General features: G+C 45.6%; 1 protein-coding gene across 15 annotated transcripts in view; it reads left to right on the top strand.

The window, feature by feature from the left end:
- EPHB1 (EPH receptor B1) overlaps positions 1 to 12,426 on the top strand; it is a 344,460-nt gene that overhangs the window by 81,899 nt on the left and 250,135 nt on the right. Inside the window, exon 3 of one of the 15 annotated variants that reach the window (XM_083506365.1) lies at positions 10,667 to 10,759. The exons of the other annotated variants lie outside the window; for them this stretch is intronic. The gene's annotated coding sequence lies outside the window, so the exon portion shown is untranslated. The remainder of the gene's footprint in view (positions 1 to 10,666; positions 10,760 to 12,426) is intronic. 15 annotated transcript variants of the gene reach the window in all.

Genomic DNA, 12,426 nt, shown 5'->3' with positions numbered 1-12,426 from the left:
AAAGTGCCCTGCTGTGGGGCTATCGTGCAGCTGCTTGAGTACCTTCTCCCTCAATTCCCCTTCAGGTATATATAACGCTCCCTTATAATACAATGCCCCATTTCTCTCCTCAAAACCACCGGATTTGTCTTCCTCCCCTCTGAGATCCCTGAGTTTCCCCTGGGCGTATGCATCCTGCACCGTACCCTCTACCAATTCCCTTTGCCCCACCAAAGTCGCCCCACACACCCAGCGGTCCTCTGGAATGATATGGGTTTCTTCGGGTGCTCCCTCCCCCTCCAAATATTCAGGTTTGCGTGAGAGAGCGTCCGCCCTAACATTCTCTGGGCCTGGCACATAACAAATCTCAAAGTTAAATTTGGAGAACTCTTGGGCCCATCTCAACTGCCTTTGGTTGAGCACTCGCGCCGTTCTCCAGTACTCTAGATTTTTATGGTCCGTGCACACTTGCACTTTATGTTGTGCACCAACTAGCAGATGCCTCCATCTCCGGAACGCCTCATGAATAGCAAGCAGTTCTCGGTCGTACACCGTGTAGTTCCTCTCGGATTTGTTCAGCTTCCGCGAGAAGAAGGCACACGGACGCCACTCTGACTCCTCCTTCCCCGGCTGCAGAAGAAGCACCGCCCCTATGGCTCTGTCAGATGCGTCTGTTTCAACCCTTAGCTTCTTTCGTAAATCCACATGCAGAAGTTGTTCTTCAGAGGCGAAGGCCCTTTTCAGTTCCTCAAACGCTCGCTCCGCCTCCGCCGTCCATACAAACTTCTTTTTACTGCTGAGACAGTCAGTGATGGGCGTCGTCAGATGGGCGAAGTTGCGGATGAACTTACGATAAAAGTTTCCAAACCCTAGGAACCTCCGCACATCCTTCTTGGTTTTGGGTGTTTTCCATTCCAGCACTGCCTGTACCTTGCCGGGATCCATGGCCAATCCCTTGTCTGACAGGCGGTACCCCAGGAATTCCACCTCCTTGGTATGGAACCGACACTTCTCCAGTTTGACCCACAGCCTGTTGGCTTGCAGTCTGCTCAACACTTCTCTGACGTCTCTCACATGTTGCTCCTCATTCTCAGAATACACCAACACATCATCTAGAAAGGCAACGCAATTCTTGTAGAGCAAAGGGCCCAGCACGTGGTTCATAAAAGATTGAAAACACGCGGAGCCTGCTTGTAATCCAAATGGCATAACGAGGTATTCAAACGCCCCCAAAGGGGTAAACATGGTGGTTTTCCATTCATCCCCTTTCTCAAGATGCCCAATTACAAAAGCAACTCGCGATTCCTCATCAGGGAACTCATCGAACTGCACATTAAGGGCATATTGCATCTCTGTCCTAAAAGCATGGTAGTCCTTGGGGTCCCCCCCAAATTTCTGCACCAATCCTGGTACCTTTCTGGGGAATTGCGTGGCTTTCCCCTTCTTGTCTGCATCCTGAGCCCTTCTCTCCTCCAACCTCGCCGTCTGCAGGGCCAGTTGAACCTCCAACGCTCGGTATCTATCTTCCAAGCTTGGATCAGCTCCAGCCCCTGCTCCTCCGGTTCCGGTTGGTTCGCTCATGATGCCTTCTCTTGCACAGGCAGCGTACAAAGACTGTCGGACTGCTGTGAGGGTTTGATTAGCTGCTTGTGCGTGAAAACGTGCTCCCTCAGAGTTTGTGCGACCCCACAAACCTCCGTGTGTGACGGAGCTCCTCAGACATGTCTGCTCTAGTCACTAGTAGAGTCCGACAGTGGCTGTCTGCGGAAGCGTTTCCAGCAAAGAAGTTCCTTAACGGAAACGCGTCTCCTGGACTCACGGCGTGACAGTTTCCTGCGAGGTGTGGGTCTCCCTATGGGAGACTCCGATACCTCTCCACTGTTCTCGCTGGAAGCCTCCCTGAGCCCTCCCTCCTGCTCGCATTCCCTCAGAGACCCACTCCTCCCCCTGCTGGTTCCTGCTTCAGCCGTTGAGTCTCTTTCATCCTGCCTGAGTCCCTCCATCACCGGATGCTCTGATGGCAGTTCCCTGACAGTTATTGTTGTGTTTTGTTATTATTAGTGTTTTGTTAGGGCTTAAAAGCAGTATAATTTTTTTTGTTCAAACAAACAAGCAAACATAGCGTCTCAGATGCCTGTGACTTTCAACCTGAGGGTCAACAATATAAGAACATCACACTTTTGGGGGCCATGAGATGTTTCATCTGGAATTCCAGGAGTTGATAGTGTTCAGAAATGCCGTGATTCTCCAGTTGGTTATTTACACTTAAAACTCATTCCTCTTAGTGGACTTTGAGCCGTTTCACACATTGCACATTTCAGTGTGTATTGCAGGAGACATGCTTATGGGGGGGGGGAGGAAGATGTGCATGCGACAGTCATTAGGAATCTGAGGTTGTCCCTGCCTTCCTGTGGGATATGCACACAGTGGCAAAACTGTGAAATGCCATTCTGCAATGCTTGAAGTGACCCTTAAGGACAAGTGACTGGATGCAGGAGGATTTCAGCCTCAGGCAGTTTTGCATCCGCATCCACACAGGAAACTATTCTCACAAATAAAAGAACTACCTTGGCTTCCATCCCAGTGTGCAGATGGTCCGCTCCATGCTTGCTCCTTTGGAGTCTTTTCCTAGCATAGGCTTGCACAGGCGTCTAGGCTGGAGGCAGGGGTGTGCTTTGCAGGGAAAGGTGCCAAACATCATGTCCTGCCAGCTTTTTCTTACCAGTTCCCAAAAGATTATGGACAGGAAAGGTTGATAAGAAGCCAAAGCCATAAAGCCATGCATGTGAAACAAAGAGGGTTGACTGTGTGTGTGTGTGTGTGTGTGTGAGAGAGAGAGAGAGAGGATGTACATTGCATGTTGCAGCGGGCAAATTCCTCATATGATGTGCACAACAGAGTTGCTTCTTCAAATCATTATGTGCAGGACTTTGCGACGTGTTTGGGCTGTACAGATAGTCCTCTTTTTCATCTTTCCATGTTGCGCTAGATTTCCAGTATAAAGTCCACATGGACACTACCGTGCCAGATCCTAGTTGCTGGGAATCTCAGGTGGTAATTGCACTGTTGCGCTCCTGTCCTGCTTGTAGCCTTCTCATAAGGATCTAGTCAGCCACTATGAGAACATGTTTCTCCAGTTGGTATCTGTACTGGATTTGAAATTGTTTTTACATATGTAATGGTTGTTAATTGGTTTTATATATGAAGTTGTCTTAACTGTTTTTCTATATGAAACTGTTTTATGTGTGTTTTTATTGTATTGTGAAATCCCTTCAAGATGCTTCACAGGAAGCAATTCATTAAAAGAGCAAAACAATAAAACCACAATGCTGGTCTTTGGTCTGATCCAGCAGGGCTCTTCTTATCCCAAACTGGTCTTGCATTCTCAAATAAACATGCCTCCTTTTTTGGTATTCAGACGAGCAAACCCCAGACTGCAAGCAGCAAAAATGGACAACTAAAATTTGGTCTTCTAAGACCAACATTCCCACACAGGGTAACCATAACCACTGAATTTTTGTTTGCCATGTATGTAAAGCAGAAGGGGAACCTTCCTCCTCAGCTGTTTCCCAACAGCCAGCAGCACCACTCTAGAAACAGATCATTTCGGTTTATGAGGACAGACAATGCTTCAAAACTCAAGAAAGTTCATGGAGGGAACATTTTCTGTGCACTCATCTGCTTTATAGCCCCTTGAACAAACCCCTCTGCAGTGTCAAGGTAGCCTCCGGAATAATGCAGAAGTTGACGGAAGGAAAATTTTCCACCCCTTCCTCTCCATGCACCCCACCCCCAAATAATATCTGGAGGACTGGAGGGTTCTCCTAAACCACAAAGAACCCAGGGGCCAAATGTGGTCCTTCCAGCTGCATGCTCTGCCCTTTGGGACTCTTCCTCAGGCCCTGCCCTCTCTGAGACCATGCCCTTCACTGGCCCTGCTTCACAACCCAAGAGTTTTTGCCTGGCTGGAATGTGCCCTTGAACCCTGATAGTGCTTCTTGCTTGCATGGATGGAGGTTATAGAGGGCTGTATGCATGTGTGCAGCAACCTAGCCTACCGTGAAATTCACATTCATTGCTCTGCCCACTTTTGTCTCTGGCCCCATCCATCACTGGTGTGCGGCCCCTGGAAGGTTACTCAGAAAAGCATGTGGCCCTCGGACTGCAAAAGGTTTCCTTCTCCTGTCCTAAACAATGTGGGATGGGCATGGAGGAGTCTTGGAGGACAGGGGATCCACCAAAATTTTATGGAAGTTCATGAAATTTCACTTAAGGAAGTTCATGGAAAGAAAGTTCCCCCACCCCATAGCCACCCTACCCCCTCTCACTTTGTTCAGAAGGGCACCCTAACCCACCAGGGAGACCTTTTGGGCGGTAGGGGTGGGGAAGGGCAGCAGGCAGGAGGGGACAAGAAACATTCCCTCCTTTAGACAAGCCATTAAGTTCTACAATATTGTCTTTTGTTGAACTTTCAAATAGCTGTTCTGTTTTTATAATGTGGTGTGTTTTGCTATAGCTTCAGCTTGAGGTTTATAGCAGAAACATAATGATAGCCCAAGAGCAGCAATTGTGCAAACAAAAGACAGAAAACAGTCAGTAAAAATTGATACTTCTCAGGGTCGCACTTTGACACGGGGAGCTCTGATTTCCCAGATGATGTAATACACAAAAACATTTGGATTCATGGAATAAGGCCATTAGCACTGTACTGGGGACCATGATCCTTCTGTCATAGGGTGAATCTCAGTTGCTTATGTTTGTTCATTGTGGAGTGATTTGCAGGCGCCTGAAAACTATCTTGCAATCAAATAGTAGAAATCTGCTTAATCTGTTTGGGTGATACCAATAGCTGTCAACGATTGCGTTACCATCCCAGTGGATTTAGGAAGTACCAACTGTTGCTAATTTCTCTAAGAACAGGCTCTTTACAGCATCTGCATCATTATTTTGATTCACCCTTCTCTTGAATGTGAATCTGAGGCCACCAAAACATTTCAGAAGCTACTTACATCTTTGTTCTATCTGGCTTCATTAATTGTCTTGAATCTGGCTAATATAAAGTTTGCAGAACTAATAGCCAAATAGAGCTTCTGTGCAAACTTCTGGTTTTGTTACATACATACCATGAGAATCTGCATCATACTGAAAGCAGCCCTAGGTTAGTAGGTGTTATTGTACACTCCTCCTTTCTCAAAGCTTTCCTCTTGTACACACATTATTTTGTGGTTTTGTGGTTGTGTTCTATGCAATATCTATCTGTGATCTTGGAGTCTGGGGAAGATAGTGGATTATAGCCATTGAAAAGACTCGTTGGTGAGGCAGTAATAGGATTTAGCCACAACAGATGTTAACCGCAAGCCGTGCAAAGGCGTCACAGAAGTCGCTGGCCCTTTTTTCCTGGCAATGGTTGTGACAACCTCTTCCTTCAACATAAGAGATGACTAGGGCTGAACTGTGTCAAGGGCACACTTGCTATTTTCCTCACCTCAAGAGAAGTAGTAACCCGTACAGACTACAATTTTGGAGAGTCTCAAAATCAGTGACAATAAATTCTAGTCCATGGTTCTAGGCCATGTTCTCATACCTAGGTTCACTCTTTCTGCAGTGCTGCAATGAATACCCACTTTATTGGACATACATACAGTATGGGACCAAGAGCTTTCTTGCAGCAAAGATATTCTCCCTATCAGTTATATGTGGGCTGAATATAACGCTGCTGCCTATGGATGAGGAATATGGTTGATGTCACAAGGACTAGCTGGTTTGAACACCTTTTACTGATCATGAATTCATATTATAATTGTGTGTTAAGTATCCAGAGATGGTCCACAGCATTCTAAAGTTTCAATGTACAGCAGTGTTCCAAAGCAGGGCTCCTTTTAAAAGCTTCCTTAGCAGTGGTATCTCTTGCTGTGACTTCAAACACACCTTTATTTCCCCTTCATTGTCAATATACTTTGTTTAGTCTACAAGCATTTACAGTTCTTGGCAGATGCATTATTTACTCAATAAACCGGCTGTCCTATAAATACATACCTAAAGACTACTCAAATTGACAGTAAAATCTATAGGAAGTGAAGCTGCAGTACACAGTCCCAAGAGCCTTGGGCCATATTTCCTTTTTTAAAAGGATCAAATAAATAATGAACTCACTGCTCTAAAAGGTACCTTGTATCACTTTGTTGACACCCATAAAAGAGAAACACCATCCGTATAAATGAATTTATGGAAACACTCTCTCAGCCTTCTAATTTCCTGTTAGAAGAATCCACTCCCATTCTCACAGATAACACTGGAGTGTTTTCACCTGCTCATTTCAACCCCTAAAGAAAATATGGCGGCAATGTCTCCCTGTAGCTGCTGTTCAGGCTTTAGGATTATGCCTAAGTATAATTTCTCTGGGCCTGGTGCAAACTTGTAACATTGGCTCTTTTACTCATCTTGAAAGGTGAACCCAGTACCAATTTTTATGGCCCACCCCCAAACAAGCCTTGGTCCATTAGCTCCTTTATTTAAGCTTCTGTCTGCTTGCTTCATAGACATAGCAGTATGACAAGAAACAAACACATGATAGATATTATACACTGACCCTGGGATCTAGTGTCAGGTTTTCTAAGAACTCTGGAGCTCACAGATGTAACTCACATGCTTTCTGGGGCTTGGGAATCTCAGCAGTACTGGCTCCTCCTGTCCTTGGGATCTGTGTTCCTGATTTTGTGGCATTTGTCCCTCATGTCTTCTGCCACACCCTATGGGCTTTCTCTGGAATTCCTTGTAATAATCAAGGAATTCTGGGGGTTGTTATTCTTTAGGGAGCATGGCACATAGGGGAGCACATTTATCCCAGTGCCCTAGACTTACCTGTACAAGCACACTCTTAGGAACAAAGGAAGCTCCTTGTACTGAGTCAGACTATTGGTTCATCTAGTTGAGCATTGCCTGCACTGAGTGGCAGTGGTTCTCCAGATAGGAGAAATTTCCTATCTGGTATTTTCCCTCCCTCCCTCCCTCCCTCCCTCCCTCCCTCCCTCCTTCCTTCCTTCCTTCCTTCTGAGCACCTTACTATTCTAGCCTTATTCAGATATTATCCAGGTATAGAGCTTACGTTTGGAGAAGGAGGCAGCAGGATGCGTTGCTGGCACTGCCCCTGGAAATCCATGTGTTGACACAGATGTCTGCATGGTGTGCTTTTGCTCTGCAGACATCTACACTAACATCCTGCTGGATAACTTAGTCAGTTAGAGCATGGTTCTGATAACGCCAAGCTTGCAGGTTCAATCCCCGTACCGAGACCAGGGCCACATAGGGGCAGGGGCAGCAGTATGGCCCCTTTGCCCTCTTCTTCATGCACATGGAGAGCACATGAAAAGAACTCCAGCATGTTGGCTTCCTGTCCTAACATTGTTCTGAATGACTCCAACAAACCCCACAACATAGAAACAAGTTTGCGTAAACATCCTCGAGCATTATCTCTAGTTCTGCCACAGTTTTCCCCTATATGGTAATGGATCCACAGCCTAATTCTCTTCCTCTCATCCAAGGTCACCAGGCCTAAGTAAACTGCCCTCCTCCCCCCCCCCTCACCCGTGGTGAAGCTTGCAATAATTTGAATCCTGGAAATTCACAGGAGCTGATGGTCTGACACTTGTGAGGTGTGTGTGTGTGCATGGTGAGGTTAATGTAAAGGTGAAGGTTGAAATTTAAACCAGGCTTTAATTTAAGCCTGTTAACTTGAATGTGCTTTATTTCACTGATGACAATGTGTGAATTATGTTGCAAGAACATAGCTCATATGTTGCACACACACACATAATTCGCTGCAAGTCAGACCATATTTAAATAGTAGAGAAGCGCCTAATCATAACCCAAATCATATGCTGTAATTACATGTTCAAAAGATCAACATAATAAAAGGCTGCAATAAATAGAACTGCTTAAATTGTTGCGATGTTTTCCTATTGGTCCTCGGTCTACATCCTATATCCCTCCCCAGGGCATGCAAATGCCTCTGCTTGCTGCAGCAGAAATATTTTGTTAAGTAATGGCAGATACAGGAGACCAGCCATGTAGATGAAATTTTATGAGCCCAGAGGTGTCTTTGTGGTGATGCAATTGCTCGAATGTTCCAGTCCTGCATAGGTGCATCTGGTTTGCCACTGGGCTCTGTGGTCTCGCTGGCAGTAGGTGTGGCATCGGAAGGTAGGGTATGCCCTTTGCCTCTGTCCCTGTCGAAATGATGCACAGTTGGCTTAGAAGAAGCAAGAGAAACATGGGGGTGGTAATGAGTAATGGCTAGCAGCTGCAGCAGATGGTGCCTGTTTCTGGCTGCTCATTAGGAGCTGTTGAGCAATAGGAGTGGAGGGTGCCGACTCTCTATGGCAGGCATCCCCAACCTGCAGCCCTCCAGATGTTTTGGACTACAACTCCCATGATCCCTAGCTAACTGGACCAGTGGTCAGGGATGATGGGAATTGTAGTCCAAAACATCTGGAGGGCCAAAGGTTGGGGATGCCTGCTCTATGGCAAGCCTAAATGCAGCTATCACCTCTTCTCTTGGTTGTGCAGTCAATATCTGAATGTGGGAGAACACGTTACTGTCAGCACAATGCTCACCTGTCCTTTTGACACTGCAACACCATCTGAAGTTCCTGCTTGTTCCACTGCATGCCTCCTTGCTCTTAGCCTGTAAGGAAGAATATGTCAGAGGTGTTTATGTGGCTAGCTGTACCAAGAGTTGGAGTAAAGTGCTTGGCTATCCTTTTGAATCGATGGTGTGGGTACTTTGGAAGGTTGTGTCCAACAGGGTCTTACCCTTTTGAAATATCAGTTGCTGAGAAGCACGGGAGGGGAGAATGCTCCTGTGGTCATGTTCTGCTCCCGCAGACATCTGGTTGGCCACCTATTAAATTTAATGGGCTTACTCCCAGGTAAGGAGAGTTAGGGTTCCAGCCTTAGTCAGTGTTCTCTGTCTTAGGGACACGGTTAGTCTCTGCTAAGTAAAAAGAGTAAATTACAAGAGGGGGGCAGGGGACGAGGAGACAATCTGTTGTTTGAAGATGCTGCCCCCCTATCTTCTTCCTCAGTAGTGAAGTGGTGGAGATGAATGGTGCTTCTTGGAGGCATGAAATCCCCCCCTTCCCCCAATCCCTCTCCATTTCTTGTCTGTGTGGCATACTTTTGTTCTTGCCTCTCCAGCTTCTGGACTGGAGTTAAGGTTTCTGGTAGATGCTCGCATTTGGTGTCCTGGAATAGTAGCTGAACAATAAAACACAAGTGCCCTTCCTGCATCTGCTATTCTCTTTGGTTGTCCAAAGTCCTTCTGTTGCACAAAGCACTCTTTCACTAAAGCAGGGGTCAGCAAACTTTTTTAGCCATGGGTCCCTCAGACCTTGTGGGGGGCCGGACTGTATTTTGAAAAAAAATAAAAATGAACGAATTCCTATGCCCCACAAATAACCCAGAGATGCATCTTAAATAAAAGAACACATTCTACTCATGCAAAAACACGCTGATCAGTGGCGTAGCGTGGGGGGTGCAGGGGGGCCCGGCCGCACCGGCCGCAACATCTGGGGGTTAGGGTTAGGGGGTGCAACATCTGGGGGTTAGGGGGCGCAAATCCACGGGTTAGGAGGCACAAATCCACGGGTTAGGGGGCGCAAATTACTTGCCTTGCCACGGGTGCTGACAACCCACGCTACGCCACTGACGCTGATTCCTGGACTGTCCGCGGGCTGGATTTAGAAGGCGATTGGGCTGGATCCGGCCCGCGGGCCTTAGTTTGCCTACCCACACACTAAAGAGTGCTGTCCACACCAGAGAGGGGGTCTTCCCCTGATGTGCATTACCTGATTTGTTTCCACCCACCCATGAAGTCCTATTCAAGGAAACTGTCATTTGTGCAGGTGCAATGGCTGTCTCCAATGTACACACCTCAGCTGAACCATGCCTTGCATTTTCAAATCGTTTTTTTAGATGCAATTTATTAATTTTATAAAAACAAAAAGGAAAAGAACATCATAAAAAAAAATCATATATCTTAACTGACTTCCCTCCACTCCCCCTCCTGGTTCCATTATTATATACTTACTCATGCACGTCCATAAAATATTATATTCTTAACTGTCCAATTTTAAAGCCTTATTCATGTTGTAACAAGTGACCTTTAGAAGTTCAACTAATGTAAAAACCTATACACAAAGCTTGCAAAGTATGCATTAAACATTTTCCCATATATGTTTAAAAAAACAATGTCCTTTTATTTCTTGGGTTTCAAATTGTCTAATATGTCCTGCATGTTTCATTAATTTGTTCTTCTGATCTTCTTTGGCGTAGCTTCTTCCTTCTGCAGGGATGGGCTGCTCTTGGCCTGGCATCCACTCTCAGATGCAAGAATAAATAAATCCATTAGGTCCTGTACCTTTCAAAATCATAGCTTCTTGGTTGTTGGTTTTTTTAAAAAAACCAAACATCATTTCCAACATTCTCTTCAAATCTTTATATGTTACCTCCCAGGCCTTCTTAATAACTTTACATTGCCACCACATATGGTAGCCCCTTTTACATGCATTTTCAAATCAGATGGAAGCTGGTTTGAGGGAAAATGCATCAAGCAGGAGTATTTCTCAAGAAACTACAGGATACATACAGATTGTGGTTAACGTCATGTGTGCTGTCCCTCAAACACCAGGGATGGGACTCAACTGGATCAGGAGTAAATGGTAAAGTGCACACAGCACTGGACTCTACACGTCTCCTATTTTGCTTTCATCACTATATGATGGTAAGGAGACAGGCCTTAAGGCCCAGCAGAGATGATCAGACACTTTAACTCAACTACGGTGGTACCTTGGGTTAAGTACTTACGGTAATTCGTTCCGGAGGTCCGTACTGAACCTGAAACTGTTCTTAACCTGAAGCACCACTTTAGCTAATGGGGCCTCCTGCTGCTGCCGCGCCACCGGAGCACGATTTCTGTTCTCATCCTGAAGCAAAGTTCTTAACCTGAAGCACTATTTCTGAGTTAGCGGAGTCTGTAACCTGAAGCGTATGTAACCCGAGGTACCACTGTAGTTAGTCCTATGAGCCTCCCTACCCTTTCCACATCCAAGTTCTTCCTTCTCCCGCTCATGATCGCATCATTACGCTACCATAACTTGAATTTATGCCAGGCTAGTGGATTTATTTCCAATCGTCCCTTCACGCAGTTGGTGTAAGTTGAAGATAGGACCCCACCATAAATCAGAGGTGAGTGTTGGAATTGGGTAACGTGAGCCTGATGCCTTAATCTCTTGTTTTGCCTAAAAAATTTCCCTTGCTGTGTCACAGCGGCTACACTCTCCAGCAGTTTAAAAACAAATCCAGAAGCAGCTTTACATCTGCTTCTCAATAAAACTAGAGAACCGAAAGAAATATCTTTGCATCTCTAATGAAACCTGGGGAAGGCTCCCCCTTCCTATTTGAAGTTTTGATTTCGGGAAGGTTATGCCATATGGTGGTTTTTTTTTTTAAAAGGAAAACATTAGATAGAATTACCAAGATCTGTTTCAGATAAATCACCCCTTTCCCTTGTTATTCTTATGGTGTTGATAAAGTACTGAGTTTCTTTGCTGATAAAACAGTGGTATGGTGGAGAAAATGGAATCAGTTGCATGCTGGTCTTCTAGTTTTAGAGAGAGAACTTTGTTTGGCTCAGTGGTTCAGTTGGCATGCCATGTTAAACCATTTTAAAACCATGGTTTGTTGAACAAGCCATGCTTAAGCAAAAGGATGTTCTGCAGTTGATCGAAGTAACTATGGTTCTACCCTATTTTGTTCTAGCCCTCCGCTGCCTCTCCCCCCAACATCCCTTAAGAGTTGGTGGCACCCAAGTTCTGGCATCGCAGCAGTATGTCACCATTTTCCTTTGCATTGGTTGGCTGCAAGAGTGAGGGTGTACCTGCAAGAGTCTAGGTGACCTTTGGCACCTGTCATCAAGCACCCGCTCTGTTCCACCAAGAAAGAAATGCCCCTACTTCTTTGCAGCTGGAGAAGTCTTTGAACCCTTTTCTTCCACTCCTGTGTTCTGCAACTGCACTTTTTATTTTTCTTTCTCCCATAAATTGCTACCATGAATTTATGCTTTGAGATGACTGAGCATCAACTATGTTGGAGTCACTCACATCTCCTACCCCTCCACTGCCATGGATAGACTGCTTTTCCTAATGCACGCCTAAGTTGTTTCATCTGTTAGATGTAATTAATATCAGGAACACAACCTCATATTGAATCCCCCTCCCCATCTTAGCTCAACACTTGCTCTCCTAGTTGTTTTGTATTTTATTTCTTTGCCTTGCTGTCAAAGAGTAAAATTGCAGCTCTTGTTACCATTTCCTACTTGGAGAGAGTGCCTTTGTTTTGAAATAGGACTTCACCCTCCCCACCCTGCCCGTGACTTTACTCCACAACTCA

Source organism: Podarcis liolepis, assembly GCF_965112155.1.
Source record: "Podarcis liolepis genome assembly, chromosome: 5".
Lineage (NCBI taxonomy): Eukaryota > Metazoa > Chordata > Lepidosauria > Squamata > Lacertidae > Podarcis > Podarcis liolepis.
Note: the sequence above shows the minus strand (reverse complement) of the source record. Positions and strands in the feature narration are given on the sequence as shown.